The sequence below is a fragment of the Nannospalax galili genome, unplaced genomic scaffold (assembly GCF_000622305.1).
Source record: "Nannospalax galili isolate Female #2095 unplaced genomic scaffold, S.galili_v1.0 scaffold842, whole genome shotgun sequence".
Lineage (NCBI taxonomy): Eukaryota > Metazoa > Chordata > Mammalia > Rodentia > Spalacidae > Nannospalax > Nannospalax galili.
In genome coordinates, this window is record NW_008349291.1 from 696057 (window position 1) to 707134 (window position 11078).

An 11078-nucleotide genomic window follows, 5' to 3' on the forward strand; every position below is an offset into this window, starting at 1 on the left:
TACACACACACACATATATACTGGCAACCAATACAGTATCTGCATCACATTGATTTTCTAAGATCATGGTGAAATTTATGTGAAGAAAGATTTTGTTGTTTTTTTAAATGGTGAATTAGGTCCTGTCTTACTTTGCATCATAGGCTGACTTGGAATTCACTGCATAGCACAGGCTGGGCTTGAACTCATGGCACTCCCCTTGACTGGGCCTCCTGAGCACTGGAATTCCAGGCGTGAGCCTGCATCACATTGATTTTCTAAGATCATGGTGAAATTTATGTGAAGAAAGATTTTGTTGTTTTTTTAAATGGTGAATTAGGTCCTGTCTTACTTTGCATCATAGGCTGACTTGGAATTCACTGCATAGCACAGGCTGGGCTTGAACTCATGGCACTCCCCTTGACTGGGCCTCCTGAGCACTGGAATTCCAGGCGTGAGCCATCACACCCAGCTTCAGGATGTAGCACAGCTGTCACATACATTAACTCAGAGCAGCTGTTTTTACCTGCACAAGATCAAGACAGTCAAAGCTTCCAGCCTGGAGGAGGCCCCATGTCTTGCCACGGAGCCATTGGCAGTAGATGGCTGCTGAGCAGGGGAAGGGTAGAGGGAGGAGAGAGTCACTTTTCTTTGGTGGGTGGCCACTGGTAGGCTGCTCATAATCCAGTGGATGACCCCACATATGTGCCTATTGGCAGTACTAATTGGCCTCACTAAGTTAAACAAATAACTAATTTTTAAAAGGAGAATGTACATGCATACAATGTACCTTATACATATCTACAACCCACTCCCTCTCCAACTTTCAAAAAATAAAGAATATTATATAAATATAAAGATGTTGTAAGCTGCCATGTGGTTTCTGGGAACCAAACTTGGGTCCATTGCAAGAGCAGCAAGTGCTCTTTTATTTTTTTATTTAAAATCCATTTTTATTTCATGTATATAAGTGTTTTGTCTACATGTAGATGCACCCATGAGTGCAATGCCCATAGAGGCCAGAAGAAGGTGTTGGATCCCCTGGAACTGGAATTATGTATGGTTGTTAGCTACCATGAAGGTGCTGGGAGCCAAACCTGGGTTCTCTACAAAAACAGTCAGTGCTCTTAACCACTCAGTATCTCTTCCACAAAGAATATTTTTTAACTTTTTAAAAAATTTATTATTTTTTATGTGTATGAGTGTATTGCCTGCATGTAGTTAAGTGTACCCATGTTGTGCAATGCCGGAGAAGGTCAGAAGAGGCTGTCAGATCCCCTGGGACTGGAGTTTCTGACAGTTGTTAGCTGCCATGTGGGTGCTGGGATTCAAACCCAGGTCTTCTGCAAAAACAACCAGTGTTCTTAACCACTGAGCCATCTCTCCAGCCCCCCAAAGAATATTATTTTTAAAAAAGCATGCCTTCCAACACATTTTTACTGACTATACCTATTACTATCAAATCTGTCTTCTGTTCATGTCATTTCACATTGTTTTCAATAATTCAGAATGACAAGAACGAGGACTCCTAAGATCTTTAATGATCAGCATTAAGGGAGAAATGGTGGAGAAACTTGCAGCTAGAACTTTTTTAACATGTCTCAACCAAAGATGAGCATCTACAAAAGAAATGTTAAAAATAGTGTACACACAATCCAGAACATAAAAGGTGACAAAGGTGACAACCAGTATCAGGATGATGTGGGTAGCTCTGGTCTCAGGGTGGCCTCTGTGGTCCTGGATGGAGGTATGGATATGCTGCAGTCTCTGCTGGTGTCTGTGGAGGAGAATCACCATGGAAACACTGGTCCAGACTATGAGGTCAATCATGGGAAAACCACAAGAAGATCATGCTCATATTGAATGTACTAGTGGGACAGACCCATTTGCTTTTAGAGTCAGTGCCATTGAGTGTGTTCTGAGGATCAGTGACCTTCATGGGAATATAAATATTATTTAAGAGACTGAACAGCCAGCAACCACAACAGGAATAACCAACAGTGCCCTGGGCACTTCCCCTGAGCATTACCCTACCCCAATTCCCAGGAACAAGAGTGAGGAACTGATAGATGCTCAGCACACACATAGAGCATAAGTTTGTGCTTTGAGCCACCAGGCGAACATAGTACTCAAGTTTACATTTCACATTGGACATGGGCCTTCTTAGACCAAAAACCACCATTTTGTTTGGAAACCAAGTGGTGAAGAGAATCAAGAAGTTGGCCAGAGTCATGTTGGTGAGAATCACCTGTATGGATCTCAGTTGAGAGCCAACCAAGATTGGAGAGAAATTAAGAATGAACAAGGTGAGGTTGGCCACAGCCCCAATCCCTGTTAAGGGTCTGTAAAATTCCCTAAATTGACCACTCGGACACTGAGTCTCAGTAAAAAGGAGTGCTTTATTGGAACTAACCAGTTGGGGACACAGACAGTCTCAGGAGCTGTGCTGCGACCCTGAACAGTGAAAATGCAGAGCTTTTAAGCAGAAAAAAACACAAAAACCACAAAGCAGAGGCTGTCCATAGAAGCTATACACAGAATAACCAGGAAAGGATTGGAACAATCTAAGGCTGATTTCCAGAGACTTTACCTATATAGTCATTGGGGCAGAATGCTGTTTCTCTTCTGCCCTGGATTATTTCCATAGAGACCATACACAGATGTGTCAAGTATACTGTCATTGGCTAGCCCACCTGGGGCAGAGTGTTCTATCTCTTCTGCCCCAGACCATTTCCATAGAAATCATAAACAGATACCAGGAAAGGGTTTGAACAATGAAGGGGATTTGCAGAGTTAGGTGGAGGGCAGCTATTGCTCAGAGGACAGGGAGGGGTCTGAGGGCCATTCTCTTTCACCCAACCTGGAAAAGCAGGAGGATCTGGATAGCCAGTTCCTCAGTGGTTTTCGCTGCTTTGTTCTGAGATGTGGAGAGGGCTTCAGTGTGGCGTGGTGTGGACATCAGGAGGGTCAATGCTGCCGTCAGCACTCTCAATTATCTGAGCCTGTATTTGGAGTCTTTTCCCCTCCCGAGAAGGGGGACACCACTGTATCTATTACAGGAGCTTCTCCTAATGAACACTGCATTGACATGAAATCAGAACATAATCCTGTATTTACTATGTGTTCTCTTTCTACAGGATGGAAGTCAAATGTAACTACATCTCTGCCTGTCAACCACATGATGACACACATTGTAACAAAGTCTGTGGCAGACGGTGCATTGTTCCCTGGTTAGAATTCAATATCATTCCTCATGTTTATATAAAAATGTGTTAAGACATACTAATTTATATGTTGCCAATAAAATCATGAAATTGGATTAAGTTGCAAAAAAGTAAGCTTCAGGCTTTTGAGAAATTTTTACACTATTAACATGACAAAATACAAAATATTTTTGAAGTTGGATATGTTAGTGCACATCTTTAATCCCCACACTTGGGAGGCAGAGGCAGGCAGAACTCTGTGAGATCCAGGCCAGCCTGGTCTGCATGGTGAGTTCCAGGCCAGCTGGGACTACGGGGAGACCCTGTCTAAAAAAATATTTCTGAAAAAAATCACTAGTGTTTGATCACACAGATGACCCTAGTTTTTAGCATATATTCTATTAATTAAGAAAATCCCCAGTAAGCCACATTTTCTGCATCTTAATTAGTATGTTATCTGAGTCATCTGTAACATCTTTCAGCAGCACAAAAAATGTCATGAACAACACTCTCACAGTTCAATCCTTTACATAGAAATTTTAAAATTTATGCTTTGAGTGCCTACATTTTGTCTGCACATCTACATCATTCTGTGTTTTAACGTAGGAAAATCAAGCTCCATTTATCAGCTAAAAAATTGCCATCCCATGTACACATGTCACATTAAATGCCACTTTCATCTGAGTGCTGACCAGTGGATGGACCTTTCTCTCAGATATCAGAGACACACCAATCACCCTAGTTGAACTGTAGACTTCCAGTTCCTAATCCTAATAATTAACGTTGGCTCAAGTGAAGTACACAGGGAAGAAGTGAATTTTAAGCAGAATTCTACAGTTACAAGAATCTCATCTGCCCAGCCACAACAAAGGCAGGTTGCTCACAGTGACCCAAAGCTGGTTCTTGAACGCAGTTACTGCAGAAACACAGCTCTGCCTCCTCTCCCATGGAAGACCCCCTGAGTCTGTTTTACTAACACAGAATTCAAGGAAGTACTCACCTGGCCCATATTTTCTGCAGAGCTCTGTGCAAGCTGTTTTAAACACAGGTGAATCTAGCATGATGCCAGAGTTCATGAAGGATGCGGTATCCAGACCTGATCGCTCACAGAGAGACCATTACCATGTCACCTGTGGTGTCTGTGACAGTGTCTGCGTGGAGAGTTTAGGCCACCTCCAATGAAGGTCAAATTTTATCCCCAGAACAAATCCCCACGAGCAACTTCTGCTGATTAACGTTGATGTTTGGTAGTTAGTGAGATCGTAATGAACAGCTGAGCAGAAGTTAGAAAAGGTTTTGCCTGCTTCCCCTGGGAGAATCGAAGTTCCAAATTTATGTTTTAGTCAGAGGTGGAAAGGCAAACTCAAGGGTAGATCAAAGACTCATTCCATGTACTTCCAGCTGGGCATTTTCAGTACTTTTTCATTGTTTAAAAACCATGCTGTTAGCTTTCATAAAGATTATCAGCCTATGATCTGGGGTCTGGTGTTTTCCACAAAGTTATATTCTATATTCCTGTTGCCTGAGGCTCAGGACTGTCTAGTTTAAAATATACCAGCAGAGGACAGTACCCCCACCTAGAGTTCTTTGGTTTTCCTTGATGTCTACTTGCCTTTAAGGAGCCCATAATTTGCTTTCTGAGATACCACAGTCCCTGTCTCTTAGTCCACCTCAGAGGCAAACAAGTCTTGTTTCCTGGAGAATCTGTGATGCAAAGAAACAATCCTGGGCACACAGGCAAATACTAAGCAAACACTAAGAAATATATAGATCCAGATCTGGTGATGCATACCTACAATTTCAACACTTAAGAGGTAGGGACAGGATGGCCACATGTTCGAGGCCAGCCTCACCTACAGAACAATTTCAATTCCAACCTGCACTACATAGCATAAGGGATTTATGTGCAGACAAGGTCACTGACAAGTAATAAATAGACACATTTCTTGACGCTTCTTAGTCTGGCAGAAAGGCATTATTTTTTATTATTATATTTATTTTATGTGTATTCGTGTATTGCACCCACGTAAGTAAGTGCATCAATGTCACACAATGCCCGCGGAGGACAGAAGAGGCCGTCAGATCCCCTGGAGTTACAGTCAGCTGTTAGCTGCCATATGGGTGCTGGGATTCAAACCTGGATCTTCTTCAAGAACAGTCAGTGTTCTTAACTGCTGAGCCATCTCTGCTGCCCAAAAGGCCTTATTTTTAATTCCAAGGTCCCTTCAATGGACCTGGAGATCTCAGCTTGGAGATGTGACCTATCAGCCTTCCCGTCTGTTTAAGTTGACCAATTCAAAATTATGGGACAAGAAACTGCTAAAACCCTTATAATACAGATCCTCCCAGGGGAACATTGGATTTCAGTTTCTGGGTCCCCTTTTCCACTTGTGGATAGCTTCGTCTTTCCATAGGAATGTGTGTATGTATAGACCTTGAAGTCACAGAGATCCGCCTGCCTCTGCCTCCTGAGTGCTGGGATTAAAAGGCATGCGCCACCACACCCGCTGAGTGATTCTTTATGTGTATGGATGTGACTCTTTGTTTTTCAATAAAAGTTTGTTTGACTGTTGCACTCTGCTGGTCTGAGATTTTTCCTGCCTTTTAATTATTTAATTTGGCTGAGAAAACAAACTCAACTATAACACCTAGACACATAACAATTCCAGCCACAACAGTAGCAAGACTCTGGATCAAATTTTTTAAAATTGTGGAAAGAGCATAAGAATTTACTTAAATAATATTGGTTCTGAGTCTATAACTTGGTTGTAGAGTATTCATCTAGCATAGATGGATCCCTGAGCTCCACTGGTAGAAATGAAAACAATTTTTTTAAATACTTTAAATTAATTAATTTTAAGTGGTAAATAAAATGTCATATGCTCATTGCTTAAAACATATTCATTTTGCACCCATTTTGAACATATTCTTTCTTTAAATCTATTAAAAAATTTAAAGGTTACATAAAATTCACAGGTAAATGGATGGGAATGGAAAAAATCATCATGAGTGAGGTAATCCTGGCCTAGAAAGACAAATATCGCATGTTCTGTCCTATATGTGGAGTTAGCTTTGAATCTTTAGTTATGCGTGTTTCAATTGGAAAATCCACAGAAGTCAGGAAAAGAGTTAAGGGACTAAATGGGGGCACACTTCCTAGGAATAGGTAGAACACAGCATTCTAAGTGCAGAGAAGGGAATGATGGACTAGAAAAGGTTCTATAGAGCGGGGATGGGAGGGCAGGATGGAGGATGGAGAATTGGGAGGAATAGCTAATACTGAAGGCCTTTTGAAAAAGTCATATGGAACCTACTACTGTAGAAACTTAAAATAGATACACACATAAAAAAGGTTTAAATGGAGTCACCCTATAATGCAGAGACAAGGCCCCTACCAGAATCCACAGGCTATCAAATAAAAAGCCCAATGTCAGGAATGGTTTTCCCCTCTTGGAGCCGTCCAATAGAGAGGCCCATAGACCCTCAAATGATACTGGCTATTGTTGCCCTCCAGACCTTGATGGTAAGTTGGTATTTCTGGTGACACAATGCATAAAGTCATAGAACAAACATGGTTAATTAAGCTGACTTCCCAGCTTCATCTCTACTGGCTAACTTTCATAGTGTCAGGAGCTGCTATGCATGCCACTGAACACAGAGGAAAGCAGGATCATCAGCCTCACCCAGCTGTGAACCCTGTGAGCTACAATGATGGCCGGCCTGGCAAGATAGGCCCACTGGTGCAATCACAGCATGAATGTTATGGGAGTGACACACCACTTTAAGAATGGATTTAAAGCCCACTACACAAGATGGAGCCTGTACCTGGCACTGTTATCAGGGCCAATACCCTGTGGTTAGACGGCTCACAAGCTATTGGGAAGAACTAGTATTATCCTGCTAAATGGACATAGTATTAAACCGTGGTTTCCCCTTAGATGTGTGTATCTCTCAGCTCTCATCAGAGAAAGTCTTCTTGACACGGATAGTGATTAACACAGAGACCCATAACTGGTCAATGTGCAGAAAACAAGCAACTGTGGAGTGCTCCGCCCTAAATAGGACACATATATCACACCCTCTCCTATCAAAGTGCAGGGATCTTTGCAGAAGACAGGACAGAATGATTCTATGAGCCAGAGATGGTGGATGAATACAAGGACACAACAGGGCAGTTGCACATATGAACACATGAGAACAAGCACATGACCTGTGCAAGCCTAAGCCAAACAAAAACCCATCCTTGGCAGGAGAAGTGGGCAAGAAGCCCCAGCCCTAGCCAAGGAACAATCGGCAATTGATAGCTTCTGGGAGAGGGAGAGTCCGTTTTCTCTCTTATGTGTACGGGTGTATTGTCTGCTTATGTGAGTGCACCGTGTTGTGCAATGCCACAGAGGTCAGAAGAGGGCTTCAGATTCCCCTGGAACTGGAATTAAGGATGGTTTGTAGCCGCTATGTGGGTGCTGGGACTCGAAACCGGGTCCTCTACAAGAGCAGTCAGTGCTCTTAACCGCTGCACCATCTCTCCAGCCCTAAGAGTCAGTTTTCTTTAAGGATGTGATGCTGGGTAGGCTGACCTGGTTCCAGAGGAAGGACCCACACCCAAGAGTATTTGAGGAATACAAATTAGACTTGATAGGCCTAAAAAATAATGGAGGAAATGAAGTGAGAAGGTTGAAAAGGTTGGGCTGGATCTGGGATGATATGGGGTGTGAATATGACCAAAACACATTGTATGAAATTCTCAATAAGTAAATATATAGAATTTTTATTTAGTTCAAAAATACTTTTTATTCTTTGACATTTTCTTACACACATATATATGTTTATGTGTACATATATAGTATATATATATAAATGTATCTTGAGCATATCCACCCCCAACTCCAATTTTCAGTACTCCTGAATGCTCCCAACATGTGGCCCTCCCACCTTCATGTCATATGTGTGTGTGTCTGTGTGTGTGTCTGTGTGTGTATTAGCCACTGAATCTAATTAGTGCTTACCTGTATGATCATGGTCGGCCAACCAGTGGCTACACCTCCAAAGGAAAATCAGCCCCTTTCCCCAGCAGACATCAATTGCCAGCAGCACGTCAGCAAGGAGAAAGAAAGACAGACCTGGAGGACGGGGAAGAAAGCTGCACACGGCTGTCCTCTGGGCATGACGTGACTTCCGCATACATGAACTCATAGCAGCTGTGGTGACCTGCACAAGATCAAGAGTTAAAAATTCCAGCATGGAGACGGGAGGGCTCCTGGCGCACCACCCCTAGCTGAGGAGATAATGGGAGTCAATGGCTGCTGAAGGAGGGAGAGCCATTTTTCTTTGTGGGTGTGGCCATTGGTAGTTTCCCCATCCCTGGCTGGCTGGTCGAACACACATGTGCATAGGGGCAGCAATAATTAGACTTAATGGGTTATTTTTAAAAAGGCATGGCCTTTTGGGATGCTGAGGAAGCTGGAGGGAGGGAATAGGGATGAATATGACTCAGATACATCGTATCCATGCATGGAATTTTCAAAAATAAGTATAGAGCACCAGATGCAGGAGTTTTCTGGTGAAGTCTTTAGGATCTTTTATGAATAGACTCAAGCAAGGATATTTTAACTTCTTTTCCTTTTTATATTGCTATTATTTTCTTCACTTGTCTTACTGCTCTAAGACTTGAAGCATTATATTGAAAAGGAGTGGAGAGAGTCGACTTCCTTACCTTGGTCTTAATTTTTAGTGGAAATGCTTTGAATTTTTAGCCATTTACCATGGTGATGGCTGTGGGCTTGTTGCATATTGCCTTATTATGTTGAGATATGCTTCCTGTATCCCTAGGTTTTTCAGGACTTTCATCTTAAAGGATGTTGTATTTTGTCAAAGGCCTTTTCTGAATCTAATGAGTTGATCGGGGCTGGAGAGATGGCTCAGTGGTTAAGAGCACTGACTGCTCTCGCTGAGAACCCATGTTTGGTTCCTAACACCCATATGGTAGCTAAAAACTCCAGTTCCAAGGGATACAATGCCTTGTTTTGAACTCTGTGGACATTGCACACATGTGGTGAGCTTACATACATGCACAAGAAACACTTATACACAAAAAATACAAAAAATAAAAATGAGTTGCTCATGTATTTTCTGTCTTTGAGTCTACTTATGTAGTGGATTACATTTATTGATTTATGTATGTTGAAACAGTCATGCATCTCTGAGATAAAACCAACTTAATCATGGTGAATAATATTTTTAATGTGTTCATGAATTCAGTTTGCAAGTATTTTATTGAGAATTTCTGTACCATGTTTGTCAGAGATAATTGGCCTATAATTTTCTTTTTGTGGGCTCTTTGTCTGGCTTTGGTATCAGGGCAATTCCAGCCTCATTAAAAGAATCTGTAAATGTCCCTTTGTTTTCTATTTTACAGAATGATTTGAGGAATATTGGTGTTAATTCTTATTTTCAGGTCTGGTAGAATTCTGTGTTGTACATCCATCAAATATATACACACACGTATGAAAAGTTTAAATGGAGCTACCCTATAACAGGATGCCAATGCCCTTACTAGACACCATGGACTAGCAAATAAAAGCCCACTGTCAGGAATGGGTTATGTGTAGATGTTGGGGTCCTCTGTTATGCAAGTAGAAGTCTCTCCACGTCCGGATAGCTTACGAGCTCGGAAAACCATGTCCTGCAGCCTCCTTCATAGCAGAGTGCCTTCCTGGCATCCTCCCTGACTCTTCTTTTAAAGGCCTCGCCACAAGTACATGCCCTGTGGCACAGGAGCTACCAGGTTTTAATCAGGCGTTGTCTGATAGCCTGATAGAAGCCCACCGCCCTATGTAAATGAGGCATCCTAAAAGTACCAATCAGCTAAGACTTCTTCTACTGTCTCTACACTATAAATAGTCCTAGTTTTACCCCAATAAAGTTGGAGCCTGGATCACCTCACTCAGACTCGGAGCTGGATCACCGAGACTTGGAGCCGAGCTAAGTCACTGAATAAAGGAGCTGGAGCTGAATCACTGAGATCTGAGCTGAGTCACTTGTCTTGAGCTGTAACACTAAATCCTGTGATCCAGTCTCCCCGGGGGGCGCTATTCCTCCGTCACGACTCACGGACACCCTGGCTTTCGCCGTTCCTCGTACGCTTCCCGTGTGGTCCAAGTGGCCAGTGGACCTCACATCCTGAGGAAGGTATATGGGTGAAATAGGGACGGGATCGACTGAGTAGACCTCAGTAGAAGAGGAGCTTTCACTGCCCAGGACCCTGAGAGCCCAGCGCGTCCACGCCTATATGTAGACACAGATCTAAGACTGGTTACTTTGAGACAGCTTTGCTGATAGAGGCAGAAAATCGTCAGTGATGTCAGAATTCTTCAGAGTTCATTCAACCGATGGTTTGTCATATGCTGCAAAACACCATTAGTGTCAAGTGAACCTTCTAAGGTCATTGTGGAGTTAATGTAAGAAATGATACGCAATAAATGGTTATTGTGTTTATCATGCAACCCCACCATGTCCCTCCTTCGTCCCTCTCAACACACCCCATCTGTTCTATCTTATTACCATGTGATCACCCACTTTCCTTCATGTCTTTCTATTGTCAAATCGGGATTCTGTCTTGGAGCAAAACTTACAGTAGTCATTTACTGAATTTGGTTTCTGTTTTAGTTTCATTCTGTTGCTGTGACAAATACTATGACCAAAAGCAACTTAGAGGAGGAAAGGGTTTATCACATCTTATAGGCCACAGTCCATCACTGAGGGAAGTCAGGGCAGGAACTCAATAGCTAGTTTATAAGCCCAAGACAACCTCCCCCAAAGGAATGGTGCATCCAAAACTTGGCTGGACCCTCCTGCATCAATCATCAAATAAGGCAGTTCCCCAAAGGCATGCCCACA

General features: G+C 42.6%; 1 pseudogene; it reads right to left on the reverse strand.

Moving 5' to 3' along the window:
* Nucleotides 1-1464: 1464 nt before the first annotated feature.
* Nucleotides 1465-2938, reverse strand: LOC108491475 (annotated as a pseudogene).
* Between the last annotated feature and the right edge of the window lie 8140 nt (nt 2939-11078).